Genomic DNA, 13,233 nt, shown 5'->3' on the forward strand with positions numbered 1-13,233 from the left:
TTCTTTCTTCTTTATTACTTTTTTATCCTCTTCCTCCTCCTCCTCCTCTTCGTTCATGTCCTCCTTTATTTTTCTTTATCTCATTCGTATTCTTATTTTCTTCCCCCTCTTCCTCCTCCTTCTCCTCTTCTTCTTCCTCCTATTCCTCCTCCTCTGTACCCAAAATAGAAGGACGCGGTGACCGGTGACCTCCCTTGTCCATTAATGGGTCCCTTGAGACGCCTTCCCTCCATCCCTCCCTTACCTTCTCTCCCTTTCCTCTTTTTCCTTCTCCCTTTCCTCCCCTACCTAATTTTCCCGCCCCCTTTCCTATCTCCAATATCGGTCCCTTCCTCTCCCTATTACCTCCTTTAATCACTTTTCCTCTTCATCCTTTTCTTCACTCCCTTCCTCTCCCTCTCTCATCCTCCTCTCTTCATCAGTTCCTCCCTTCACCCTCTCCTTTTCTTCCTTCTTTTTCTTCTCCATCACCCTTCTCTTTCTCCTCATTCTCCCCTTTCCTTTTATTTCCTTACCATCTTCATTATTTTGATCTCTTTCTCTCTATCAGTCTATCCCAATCTCTTCTATCTCTTCCTCCTGCTCCTCTTTACGTAACCTTACCCCTTTCTTCTCCTCCCCTCCTCCTCCATACCTTGACCTCTTATCTTCCTCCAATCTCTCTTTCCTCCCCTTTCTTCCTCCCTCCTCCCTTCCTTCCCCTTGTCAAATCATTTCTCCTCCTCTTTGTCGCCCTTACCTAACCTCCTATCCCTTTACCTTCCCTCCCCTCCCTCCTTCTCTCTCTCTCTTTCTCCCTCCCTTTAACCTGTCCCTTATTTAACTCCTTCTCCTCTTCTTTTCTCCTCCTTCATCCCCACAACAAGCCCTTACTCCTCCTCCTCCTCCTCCTCCTCTTTATTCTTCACAAGTTAGGAAGGGAAAAAAAAGGAGGGGATTGAGAGGTGATAGTGTTTGAAGGAAGTATGATACCTCCTCCTCCTCCTCCTCCTTCTCCTCCTCCTTCTCTGACCATCAACACAAAGAGGCAAAAGGCAGAGGAGGAGGAGGAGGCGGAGGAGAGGAGGAGGAGGTCAGGTTGAAAGGGTGAAAGAAAACGATGAAAAAATCCTTGAAATGAGACTTTGTTGAGAGAGAGAGAGAGAGAGAGAGAGAGAGAGAGAGAGAGAGAGAGAGAGAGAGAGAGAGAGAGAGAGAGAGAGAGTTGGTATAAGAGGGACTCATTTATTTTGATCATCTCTTCTCCTTATCTTCTTTTTCCTCCTTTTTCTTCATACTTCTTCTTCCTTTGTTTCTTTTTATTCCTCCATTTCCTCTTCGCAACTCTTCCTTTCTCCTCTTCCACTTCCTCCTTTTTATTTTTATTTTTCTTCTTTTACTTATTTTTCGTCATGTTTTAACTTATATATTTTTCGTCACCTTCATATCGCATCTCTCTCGTCTCTTATTCTTCTTCCTCCTATTCGTTTCTTCTTCTTTTTTTCCTCCTCCTCCTCCTAAGCCGCTGCATCACCCACTAGTCACATTATTGCTGCACTGATTATGCTGCGGGTCGCCATGCTGTGTTGTTGCTCCCGTGGTCTTCCTGATATGCTCTCTCTCTCTCTCTCTCTCTCTCTCTCTCTCTCTCTCTCTCTCTCTCTCTCTCTCTCTCTCTCCTTCCTTTCCTCTTCCCTTCCCTTTCCCCTTCCTCTCCTTTCCCCTCTCTCCCCTTCCCTTATATTCTTTACCCTTTCCTATTGTATCCCTTCCCTTCCCTTTCTGCCACGCCACTGTCTTCCTCCGCCATACTAGTGTCTTCATCACATAATAGCACCGTCTTTTTTCTAGCACGCCACTGTCTCCTCGCGTCTCCATTCTGTCTATCTCTTTTCCCTCCCTGTCTTCTTCCTATCATCTCATTGTTTTCCCCTGTCATACCCCTGTCTTCCTTCTGTCACGCTGCTGTCTCCCTTCCCTCCATGCTCTCTCCTTCTTTCTCTCTGCCTTGCTATCATCCAAGAGCCGTGAGTCAGGAGTCAAGAGCCGCCCCAGGCCAGCGCGGGGGACACAAGGAGGGGAGGAGAGCGCCAGAGGGGAGACAGGAGGATCAGCTGGAGAGGCGTGCTTGGGAGAGGGATGAGAGGGATGGTGAGCCGCTGCAAGATGATGATGATGCCGTGAGTGGGCTGTGGTGGTGGTGTGGAGGTGGTGGTGGTGAGGAGGAGAACTAGGAGAAAGAGGAGAAGAAGATTGGAAAGTAAGATTGATGAAGAAGATTGGAAAGGAAGATTGGAGAGGAGGAAAAAATATATATGTAAAAGAAAATTAAAAAACGAGAAATAAAAAAAACAGGAAATCGAGCAGAAGCAGAAGGAGGAGAAGAAGAATAGGGAGGGAAGAACATGAAGGAAAATAATAAGAAAGAAGGAAAGAGCAAGAAAAGAAAGTCGGATAGAAGAAGGGAAAAAAAATCACAGAACAAGAAGAAAAAAGTTGAGAAAAGGAGAAATAAATAAAAAGGAAGAAAGGATTTATAGGGGAGAGGGAGAAGAGAGGGGAAGAGAAAGAGAAGACGACTGGAAATTAAAAAAAAACAGGAAGACAATGAAAGAATGAAAAAAAAATGACTGACTTTAAAGAGGAAGGGAAAGGAAGGGGAGGGAAGAGAAGGGAGGGGGAATAAAAGGGAGACAAGACGAAGAAATTAAAAAAACAGAACGGGGGAAGGGGAGAAAGAGAGGAGGAGAAAAAGGGGACACGGGGCTTTCAGGACTTGGCCACGACTTTCTGACGATAGACGGACTGACGGAGACGGAGGGAATGCGAAACGAGGCGACGAGCGGGGAACCTGAGGGAGTGAGGGACGAAGAAAACGAGATGCAGGAGGCGGCGAAATGATGGTGAAGACGCGGAAGGCATCGGGGGGAAAAATATATCGGGAGGGGAAAAAAGTATATCGGTAAAAAAATATCGGTAAAAATTGAAAGGAATACTCTGTGACCTGTTGCGATGATGGGAAGGAAAGGATGGAAAGGGGAAGGGAAAGGAAGGGGAAGGAGTGGGAAAGGGGCAGTGCGAGAGGAAGGGATGGGGAAAGAAGGGGAAGTGAGGAATGAATGGGAAGGGAAGGATGGAACGGGGAAGGGAAAGGAAGGGGAAAGAGTGGGATAGGGACATTGCGAGAGGAAAGGATGGGGAAAGAAGGGGAAGTGAGGAAAGAATGGGATAGGAAAGGGGAAAGGATTGGAGAGGAAAAGAAGATATGGAGAGGAAAAGGATAAGGTAGACGATGAAGGGGGAAGAATAACAGAAAAAAAGGGAAGTGAGGAAAGAATAGGATAGGAAAAGAGGAAAGGAAGATAAGGAAAGGAAAAGGATATGATGGACGATGAAGGGGGAAGGATAGCATAGAAAAATGGGAAGGATAGGAAAAAGAAAAAATGGGAGAGGAAGAAGAGGGGAAAGGGCGGATGAAGAAGGAGAAAGGAAGAAGATGAGAGAGGAAGGGAACAGAGGATAGGAGAAGGAGAAAGGGTGGAGACGAAGAAGGGAGAAAGGGAAGAGAAAGGGGAAAGAGGGAACAAAAAGGAGAGTAGGAGAGAAAGAGGAGAGGATGAAAGAAGAATGGGCAAGAGATAGGTCAGAAAAAAAGAGGATAGTAGAATGAGAAAGGGTGGAAGACTAAGAAAGAAAGAAGAGGGAGGGAAGGTAAAGGAGGGAGAAGGAGAAAATAAATAAGGTCAAGGCCAGTGGGACGCAGAGAATGCTATAAAGTTGGCCTTCTTACGCCCCACCCACCCCTGACCCCTCCCTCCCCTTCCTCTCCCACCCCTCTTCAGCTTTCGTCCCCTCTTCACCCTCTTCATACGCTCCCATCTCTTCCCCGCCAGTCCCTTCCCTTCCCTTCAGTTTTCGTTCCCTCTTCACCCTCTTCATACGCTCCCATCTCTTCCCTCCCCCTTCAGTTTTCGTCCCCTCAACACTCACTCCCAATACGACCCCATCATTCCCCAAAAAGTCCCCGTCACTGTCCCGCCCCCCCTTCCCCTCATCTTCCCTTCCTCTCCCACCCTCCCTCCAGCTTTCATCTCCTCCCTACATCCAATCCTTACCCCATACTCCCTTCATCTCTCCCCAACTACACTTCGCCCCGCCCCGCCCCGCCCCGTCCACGCCTTCGTCCCCATCGCCCCTTCAGAAACTGTTCAATACTTCAAGGTTTGGTTCAAAAGTCTGCCAAGTGAGTTGTATGTTTCCAGGGTGCTGAGTTTTAATGAGTTGTGGACCGTTCGTAGACTTGGGTTGCGTTGGTTGGGCGGGGATTGTTTGGGTTGGGTTGGTTGGGCTGGGCTATATTTGGGTTGGGTTAGTTTGGGTTGCGTTGGCATGGGTTAGGTTGATCTGAGCTGAGTTGAGTTGGGTTAGTTAGGTCCGTCTGGTTACGAGAAATTTTACGCTACTGGGAAAATAAATAAAAATCAACCTCTCTCTCTCTCTCTCTCTCTCTCTCTCTCTCTCTCTCTCTCTCTCTCTCTCTCTCTCTCTCTCTCTCTCTCTCTCTCTCACACACACACACACACACACGCATGCACAAGCTCGGAAACAAACAACACAAACTTAAATGTCGTGTGTTTTCCCTTGGACAACACAATGTATATGCAAATACTACGCGTACCCTCGGCTAATGCAACACAAACTCCCGCCCAGGCCTGACATCACCGCCGCCGCCACGACTACCACGATTACCAACCATTACGATCGCTGTTTCTGTTGTTAGTTCAACCATCACCACCACCACCACCACGATTACCAACCATTACGATCGCTGTTTCTGTTGTTAGTTCAACCATCACCACCACCTCCACCACCACCACGACCACCACCACCACGATTCCCAACCATTACGATCACTGTTTTTGTTATTACTTCAACCATCACCACCACCACCACCACCACGATCACCACTGCTTGTATTAATACTTCCACTATCACCACCATTATTAATATATCTGGATAATATCTTTTTATTTTATTTTTTATATTTTTTTTTACGTCTCCTCCTATTGCGCCGGTAGGCTTGCTTGAGGGGCCTGGATGGTATTCGGCCACAGCCCGTCATGGCGCAGGCAAGTGTTTATAGTGGCGCCATCTTCTCTTCTCTCTGGACACCTCTCCTTCCGAAATTGACCTCTCTTTCGCCCACCTCTTTGGATTCTTTTTAGGAGGAGCGAGTAGCGGGCTTTTTTTATTATTGTTTCCTTTTTCTGTGCCCTTGAGCTGTCTCCTTTGTTGTAAAAAATAAAAATCATCACCACAAGTACCACCATCATCATCATCATCCGCTTCACCACCGCCAGTATTAATATTATCACCTTCACCACGATCATCACCAACATCACCACCACCACCACCACCGGGACTCTCACTATAACCACCACCACCACTAAAAACTTCGCCTATCAACACACACACACACACACACACATTCGCACCCCAGTCACACACGGTCGGCGGATGTTTTCTGCTTGCGCTCTGTTCCGCTCCCCGCCAAACACCCCTCCCCCACCTCCCGTTCCCCGGTTCGACTCCCCCCCCGCCAGCCAGTCCCATCCCCCCCCCCCCCCCCCCGTCCCCCCCAGCAGCCCTAGCCCGCCGCCACTCTTTCAGCCATTCCGCGTTGTGTATACGAAGGGAAACACTCACTTTTTATCCTTCCTTTTATGACGGCACGGAATGGGCGAGCGGCAAATAAAGACAATGGTTCGAACCCCGTCATTGCGTCAGAGAGAGAGAGAGAGAGAGAGAGAGAGAGAGAGAGAGAGAGAGAGACGGGAAAGGGGAGAGGAGAAAGGAGAAAGAAGCAATGAAGGAAGGACGGACACAGCAGTAGCGCACAGATGAAAAAGAAAACAAAAAGTAGAGAAGAAAAATACAAAAATGGGATGGAAGGAAGAAGGGAGGAGAGAGGAAACACAGGAAACGAAGGAGCAGAAAAGGAAAAACGGGAAGAAATAACAGAGATGAAGCAAGGGAGGAAAAGAAATTCGAGAAAACAAAAAGGTGAGAAAAAGGAAGAAACAAGAATGGGAAGGATGAGAGAATGTAGAGGGGGGAAGAGAGAGAAGAGAAGAGAAGGAGAGAACGGGGAAGGAAGGGAGGAAACCGGAGTACCTAGCAGACACGAAGCAAGGGAGGGAAAGAAAAAAGAAAAGACAGCAAGCAGAGAAAAAGGGAGAATCAAGAATGAGAAAGACGAGAGAAAGGAAGGAAACAGGGAAAAGATAAAAAAGGAGGGAACAGGAGTAGCAGACATAAGGCACAGGAGTTATATGGAAGAAAGACAGCAAGGAGAGACAAGGGGGAGGAAACAAGAACGAGGAAGATGAGAGAATGCAGATGCTGAAGAGAAAGAAGAGCCACACAGGAGGAGAAGAGCGTAGAGAGACAAAAAGGGATAGAAGAGCAACACAGGAGGAAAAGAAGAGCGTAGAGAGACAGAGAACAAGGAGGAGAGAGAGACAAGGGAACACAAAGGAACACAAGGGAAGAACAAACAACAGAAGACCTGATGACCCTTACGAATGAAGAAGGGAAAGAAGAAGCACACAGGAGGAAAGGAAGGGCGTAGAGAGAGAGAGACAGAGAGCAAGGAGAGAGACAACTGAACACAAGGGAACACAAGGGAACACAAAGGAACACAAGAGAAGAACAAACAACAGAAGACCTGATGACCCTTACGAAAAAAGAAGGGAAAGAAGAAGCACACAGGAGGAAAGGAAGGGCGTAGAGAGAGAGAGACAGAGAGCAAGGAGAGAGACAATTGAACGCAAGGGAACACAAAGGAACACAAGAGAAGAACAAACAACAGAAGACCTGATGACCCTTACGAAAAAAGAAGGGAAAGAAGAAGCACACAGGAGTAAAAGAAGAGCGTAGAGAGACAAGCAGGGAGAGGGCGAGCCAGGGAGAGCATCCAGGTATCATAAAGGGGAAGGAAGCCATAAAACCGAGCGTCGAGATGAATCACGGTCGGGAAGGCGCCGCGGAGACCAGGTTCGCCTCGCCCTCCCTCACCTCCTTCGATCCTTCCCCTCCCTATTTTTCTCTCCCTTCACTGCCATGCTCTCTCTTCCCTCCCTCCCACAATCTTTCTCTTCCTCCTGTTTTCCCTCTCCTCCCTCCCTTCCCTCCTTCGCTCCTTTCCCTCCCTATTTTTCTCTCCCTTCACCTCCATGCTTTCAATACCCTCCCTCCCACTATCTTTCTCTTCCTCCTTCTTCCCCTCACCTCCCTCGCTCTTTCCCTCCCTATTTTTCTCTCCCTCCCACCCTCCCTCAATCTACTTATTTTCTCTCCCTTCCTTCTACTTGTCTACCCCCTTTCCTTCCGTTTCCTACCCTTCCCTACCTTTCTTCCACTTCTATCTTTCTCTCCCTGCTTCTGCTATCTCTCCCTTCCTCCCTCCCTTCTCGATTCATAACTTTCCTCTCATCTTACTCTCCTTCAAGTGTCTACCTCCCTTCCCTCCCTCCTTCCTCTCTCTTTCCCTATGCTGCTCTTCTCTACCTTCCTCCTCCTCCTCCTCCTCCTCCTCCTCCTCTCTCCCTCAAGCTATCTCCTATTGTATTCTCCCTCCATCTCCTCCCTCCCTCCCTCTTACCATATCTTACCTCTTCCTCCCCTCCATCAATTTTCTCTCCCTCCCTCCCTTTTTTCCTTCCACCTTTTATCCTGCTCTTCCTCCCTTTTTTCTACTCCTTCCTCCCTTCCTCCCTTCCCTTTCTTTCTTAATTCCTCCATACCTTCCTTCCTTCCTTCGCTCCCTCCTTCCTTCCTTTCTTCCTTCTCTCCCTCTCCCTTATTCATCATATTCTCCTTTCTACAGTCCAAAACCTTGACTTTTTTCTCTCCCTTCTGCCTTCTCCCTTATCCTCTCCCTTTCCATTGAACCCTTTGACTCCCTCCCTTCAACCTTCTCCCTCTCCTCTCCTCCCATTCCCTCCCTCGTCCTTTACACCCTTTAAACTATTAAGTACAAATTGCATAGCACTGAGACAAGGCGTTGAGAAAAGGGAAGGGAAGAGGAGGCGGGGAGAGGAGAAGAGAAGAGGCAAGGATGGGAGGGGAAGGAAGAAGGGAAGAAGAGAGAGAGGAAGGAAGAACAACAGGGAAGGAACATGGAAGGGAGGGAAGAGGAGAGACATAGATAGGAGGGAAGGAGAGATGAATGAGAGGGAGAAAAGGAGGGGAAGGAGGAGGACAGGGCAGGAGAGAGAAGGGGAGGAGAAGGGAGGGAAGAGTAAAGGAGAGAGATTGATGAGAGAGAACGGAGAAGAGGGGGAGGAAGTAAGATAAGGGGAGGGCAAGGGCATGAGAGGAAGAGGAATGGAGAGGAAGAGGAAGAGACAGGAGGGAGGAGGAAAGGGAAGGAAGAGAAGGGAGGGGGAGGAAGTAAGATAGGGCAGGGCAAGTGCATAAGAGGAAGAGGAAAGAAGAGGATGGGAAGAGGAGGAGGAGAAGGCAGGAAAGGGAAGGGGAGGGGAGGGGAGGGGAGAAGGGGGGAGGGGAGGGACATATAAGGAGGGGGCGAGACTGAAAAAGATATATTAGCCCCATTAACGCAAATCAATTCCCCGCTCCCCGCCGCCCCAGAATGTTGAAGAATAAATACGGGAATACGAGAGGCGGCGTGTGTGTGTGTGCGTGTGTGTGTGTGTGTGTGTGTGTGTGTGTGTGTGTGTGTGTGTGTGTGTGCGCTTCTTCCCTCGCTCCTTTTAGTCTCCTTTTTCTTTTTCTTCGTCTTATTATTATTATTATTATTATTATTATTATTATTATTATTATTATTATTGTTGTTGTTACTACTTCTACTACTACTACTATACTCACTACCATCATCACCACCACCACCACCACCATCAACAACAACAACAACAACATCACCACCACCACCACCAAGATCGTTACCCTACTGTTGCTTCAAGACCTCCTCCTCCCCCCCTCCCACCACCACCATCACCACCTCCTTCAACATCCAACACATCCTCCTTCACCCCCCCCCCCTACCACCACCACCACCTCCACCACCGTTGCCTCACGCCTCTATAATTCACAGGAACACGTGGGCGAGTGGCTTACGCAAGGAACAGGTTGTCATGGGGTTACCAGTTCGATTCCCGGCCACTATAACCCTTCGCCAGCCAGCCAGTCAGTCAGTTAGTTAGTCAGCCAGCCAGCAAGTCAGCCAATCAGGTAGTTAGTCAGCCAATCAGCCAGTCAGTCAGGAAGGAAGAAGAAGGTAGGAAGAAGGCAGGAAGAGGAGAAGGAGGAGAAGGAGAAGGAGGAGGAGGACGGATAAAACATGAATACACAAAGATAAGTAGATAACGAAGCGGAAATGATGAAATATAGGATAGAAGATGAATTAAAAGGAAAGAAAAGGAGTAAAGGAAAGAGGAAGAGGAAGAGGAGGAGGAGGAGGAGGAGGAGGAAGAGGCGCAATCACTGCCTATCTCTCTATCAAATTACTTATCTCTGTGTCTCAATCATGCAACACTTCCTTTTTTATTTTTTTCCTCTTATGTACACACTATTACCCCATGTCCTCTCTCTCTCTCTCTCTCTCTCTCTCTCTCTCTCTCTCTCTCGGGCGGGTGCGGGTCGTGGAAGTATTGATCCCCGCATTTCACTAACGTGGCGTAATGGCGTCTTTTTTATTGTAGCGACAGATTTTATGGGCGCGGCACACCTGATAAGCCCCTTGAGGGATTGCGTTTACAGGTGGGAGGGGGGAAGAGGAGATAAGGGGGGGGAGTGGGGGGGGGTTCATTGGGGGGGGATATGGATGGGGGGAGTGGGTTGGAGAAGAGGGTTGAGGGGTCGGAGTAGGATTGATGGGAAGGGGTTCATTAGGAGAGGGGGAAAGGAGATGGGTTGAAGGAGAGAGAGAGAGAGAGATCGACTCAAGTGTCATGATCACGGCAGAAACAATGACCTTTATATCCTGCTTGACCTGACCTCTCTCTCTCTCTCTCTCTCTCAATCCGAAATTTTGCCTGGTTTTTTTTCTTGTTTCTTTGTCTTCTTGTGTGTGTGTGTGTGTGTGTGTGTGTGTGTGTGTGTGTGTGTGTGTGTGTGTGTGTGTGTGTGTGTGTGTGTGTGTGTGTGTGTGTGTGTTTCTTTGTCATAGAATTCTTACTTAGTCGGCTGGGCGGACGGTTTTACAATACGAACGTCTGTCTCTGTGTCTGTTTGTCTGTCCATCTGTCTGTCTCCCTGTGTGTGTGTGTGTGTGTGTGTGTGTGTGTGTGTGTGTGTGTGTGTGTGTGTGTGTGTGTGTGTGTGTGTGTGTGTGTGTGTGTGTGTGTGTGTGTGTGTGTGTCTTCCTGTCGGTCTGTGTCTTCATGTCTCATTGTTTTCCTTTGTTCTCACTCATTCACTATTACCATAATCAACAACAACAAAAACAACAACAACAACAACAACTACTACTACTACTACTACTACTACTATTACTACTACTACTGTGTTGAGAGAGAGAGAGAGAGAGAGAGAGAGAGAGAGAGAGAGAGAGAAGGTACATGAATAGCTGAATGCAAGACAGACGAAGAGCTCTGCCTTCAATCCGACAATGGCAGCTGCTCTCATATTAAGTGGCGCACACACACACACACACACACACACGCACACACACACACACAGGTAGTGATTTTGGTAGAGTTGCTCCGCTGAAGGTCCTTAGATACCAGACAAAGGAGGAGGAGGAGGAGGAGGAGGAGGAAGAGGAGGAGGGAGTTGCAAAGTAGGAGAGGTCATGTGTTGGCGTGGGCGGCGTTGGGGAGGGAGAGAGGGTAGAAAGGAGGAGGAGGAGGAAGGGTTGGATGGAAAGGAAGAAGGGTTGGAAGGGAAGGAGGAGGAGAAGGAAGAGGAGGAGGGGGAGGAGGTCAGTTGCAAAGTTGGAGAGGGAGGGAGAGAAGGTAGGTTGGAAGGGGTAAGTAAGGAAAGGGATGGGAAGGGAAGGGAAGGGGGTATGGTCACTGTGGTATAACCTTGACTCAGTATGGCCTGACTTTAATCTCTCTCTTTCCTTTTCCTTCTTCCATTCTCATCTTTCTCTCTTCTTTTTCTTTAAGTCTTTCTCTATTTACCTTTCTCGTGACCCTCTTTCTGTCTTTCTTCTTCAGTTTTTGCTCTTTAATCTAATTTCGTTTTCTGTTGATCTTTTCTTTTTTTTCTTTTCTTCCTTTTCATTTTTCCTTGTTTCTTTATATATTTTCTTTCTCTTTTCCTGTCGTTTCTTCTTCCCATCTCCTCTTCTCCCTCTTCCTTCCATCAAACTTTATCATATTTGTTTCGCTTTAATCCAGGCCAAAATCTTTTCCTCCTCCTCCTCCTCCTCCTCCTCCTCTAACATGCATACCTCTCTGTACATTCCTCTCTTCTTATCTTCTCCCTTATCTTCTTTCGTCTCCCTCTCTCCCTCCCTCCCTCTTGTTGTCTATCAACCTCTGTTCCCTCCTACCGACTCGTGTGTGTGTGTGTGTGTGTGTGTGTGTGTGTGTGTGTGTGTGTGTGTGTGTGTGTGTGTGTGTGTGTGTGTCCATTTGTGTGGCTCGTAATCTGACTGTCCGTCTCTCTCTCTCTCTCTCTCTCTCTCTCTCTCTCTCTCTCTCTCTCTCTCTCTCCATCATCCATCCATCTGCGTTCCCCTTTCATGTTCCCGCAATTTACTCTCTCTCTCTCTCTCTCTCTCTCTCTCTCTCTCTCTCTCTCCTCGTTTCTCTTTAATCTTCCTTTCATTTCATTTATTCCATTCACTCCATTTATCTCTGTTCCTCTGTCCTTCCATGTCCCTTTTATTATCCTTCTCTCTCTTCCTCTTTCTTTATTTTTTCTTCCTTTCTTCTTTTTCTTGTTTCTTCCTTGTCTCCCTCCTTCTCCTTATCTGTATCATTCTTCTTTCCTGCTCCCTTCGCCATTCCCTCATTCTTTCTTTATTCCTTTGTTAAGCTTCCTTCCTGTCTTCATTCTGGCATTTTCTGTCAATTTTTCCTCCCTTCCTTCCATCCATCTTTCCATCCATCTCCTGCCTCGCCTTTTAAATCTTCCCTCCGTTCATCCATCTCTATCAGTCTTCTTTTCTTTTGCACTTCCATTTCCTCTTTCTCCTTCCCCCTTCCCCTCCCTGCCACCCTTCCAGTTGGCGCCAGCCTTCCGGGGGGCGGCGCCGAGGTCACCTGGTGGCGGCGAGGCGAACTAAGGTGGTGAACTGCCGCCCGCCCGCCCGCCCGACCGCCTTCGTTCCCTTCCCCCTCCCTCCCTAACCATATATGAGGAGGAGGAAGAGGAGGAGAAGGAGGAGAAGAAAAGGAAAGGAAGAAGGAAAAAGACGCTGATGATGACGATGGTGGTGATGGTGATAATGATGACGATGAAGTAGAAGAAAATGAAGAGGAAGAAGAACATGAATAAGGCGAAGAAAATGAAGAAAAAGAAGAATAGAAAAAGAATACGAAGAAGAAAAGGAGAAAAAAAAATATAAGAACAAAAGAAAGACGGAACGAACGAAAATAATAGACAAAACAAACAAAGATTAAAAAAATAAGAAAAAAATCCAAAAATAATGACACCAGAAGTTCTCACCACTGACACAAACACAAGACAATTACAAGAACATGGAGAAGGAAGGAAGAGAGAGGAAAAAGAGAAGGAGGAGTAAGGAAGAAGAGGAGGAGGAAGAGAAGGACACAAAGGCGAGAACGAGGAAGAGGAAGAGGAGGAGAACGAAAATGAAAACGAAGAAAAAACTGGCGTTCGTAAAGGAGAGCTTGGGATAGAAATACTCCATGTTATCAGACCTCAGATTAATAAATACGTGAGGGAGGTGGTTGAGGAAGGGATGAAGGGAGTAAAGCGTCTCTCCTCCAGCCCTTCACAAGTTGGCGAAGAAAGTTTGTAATATCAAGGAGTAATAAGGAGGCGTGAATGACTTGGGTGCGGGATGTGTGAGTGAAAAGGAAGAGAGGAGGAGGAGGAGAAGGAGGAGGAGGAGAAGGTGGTGGAGGAAGGACAAGACAAGAAGACATGAAGGAAAAAAAGGTGGAGGAGGCGAAAGAACAAAAAAGATGATGAGGATGATGTTGAAGAAGAGGAAGAAGAAGGAAAGGAGAAGGAGGAGGAGGAGGAGGAGACAGTGAAGGAGCTGTCGTACCCATATTAGGTTGATGTGGTGTCTTTCACTCTCCTCCTCCT

The sequence above is a fragment of the Eriocheir sinensis genome, chromosome 27 (genome assembly GCF_024679095.1).
Source record: "Eriocheir sinensis breed Jianghai 21 chromosome 27, ASM2467909v1, whole genome shotgun sequence".
In the NCBI taxonomy this organism is placed as follows: domain Eukaryota; kingdom Metazoa; phylum Arthropoda; class Malacostraca; order Decapoda; family Varunidae; genus Eriocheir; species Eriocheir sinensis.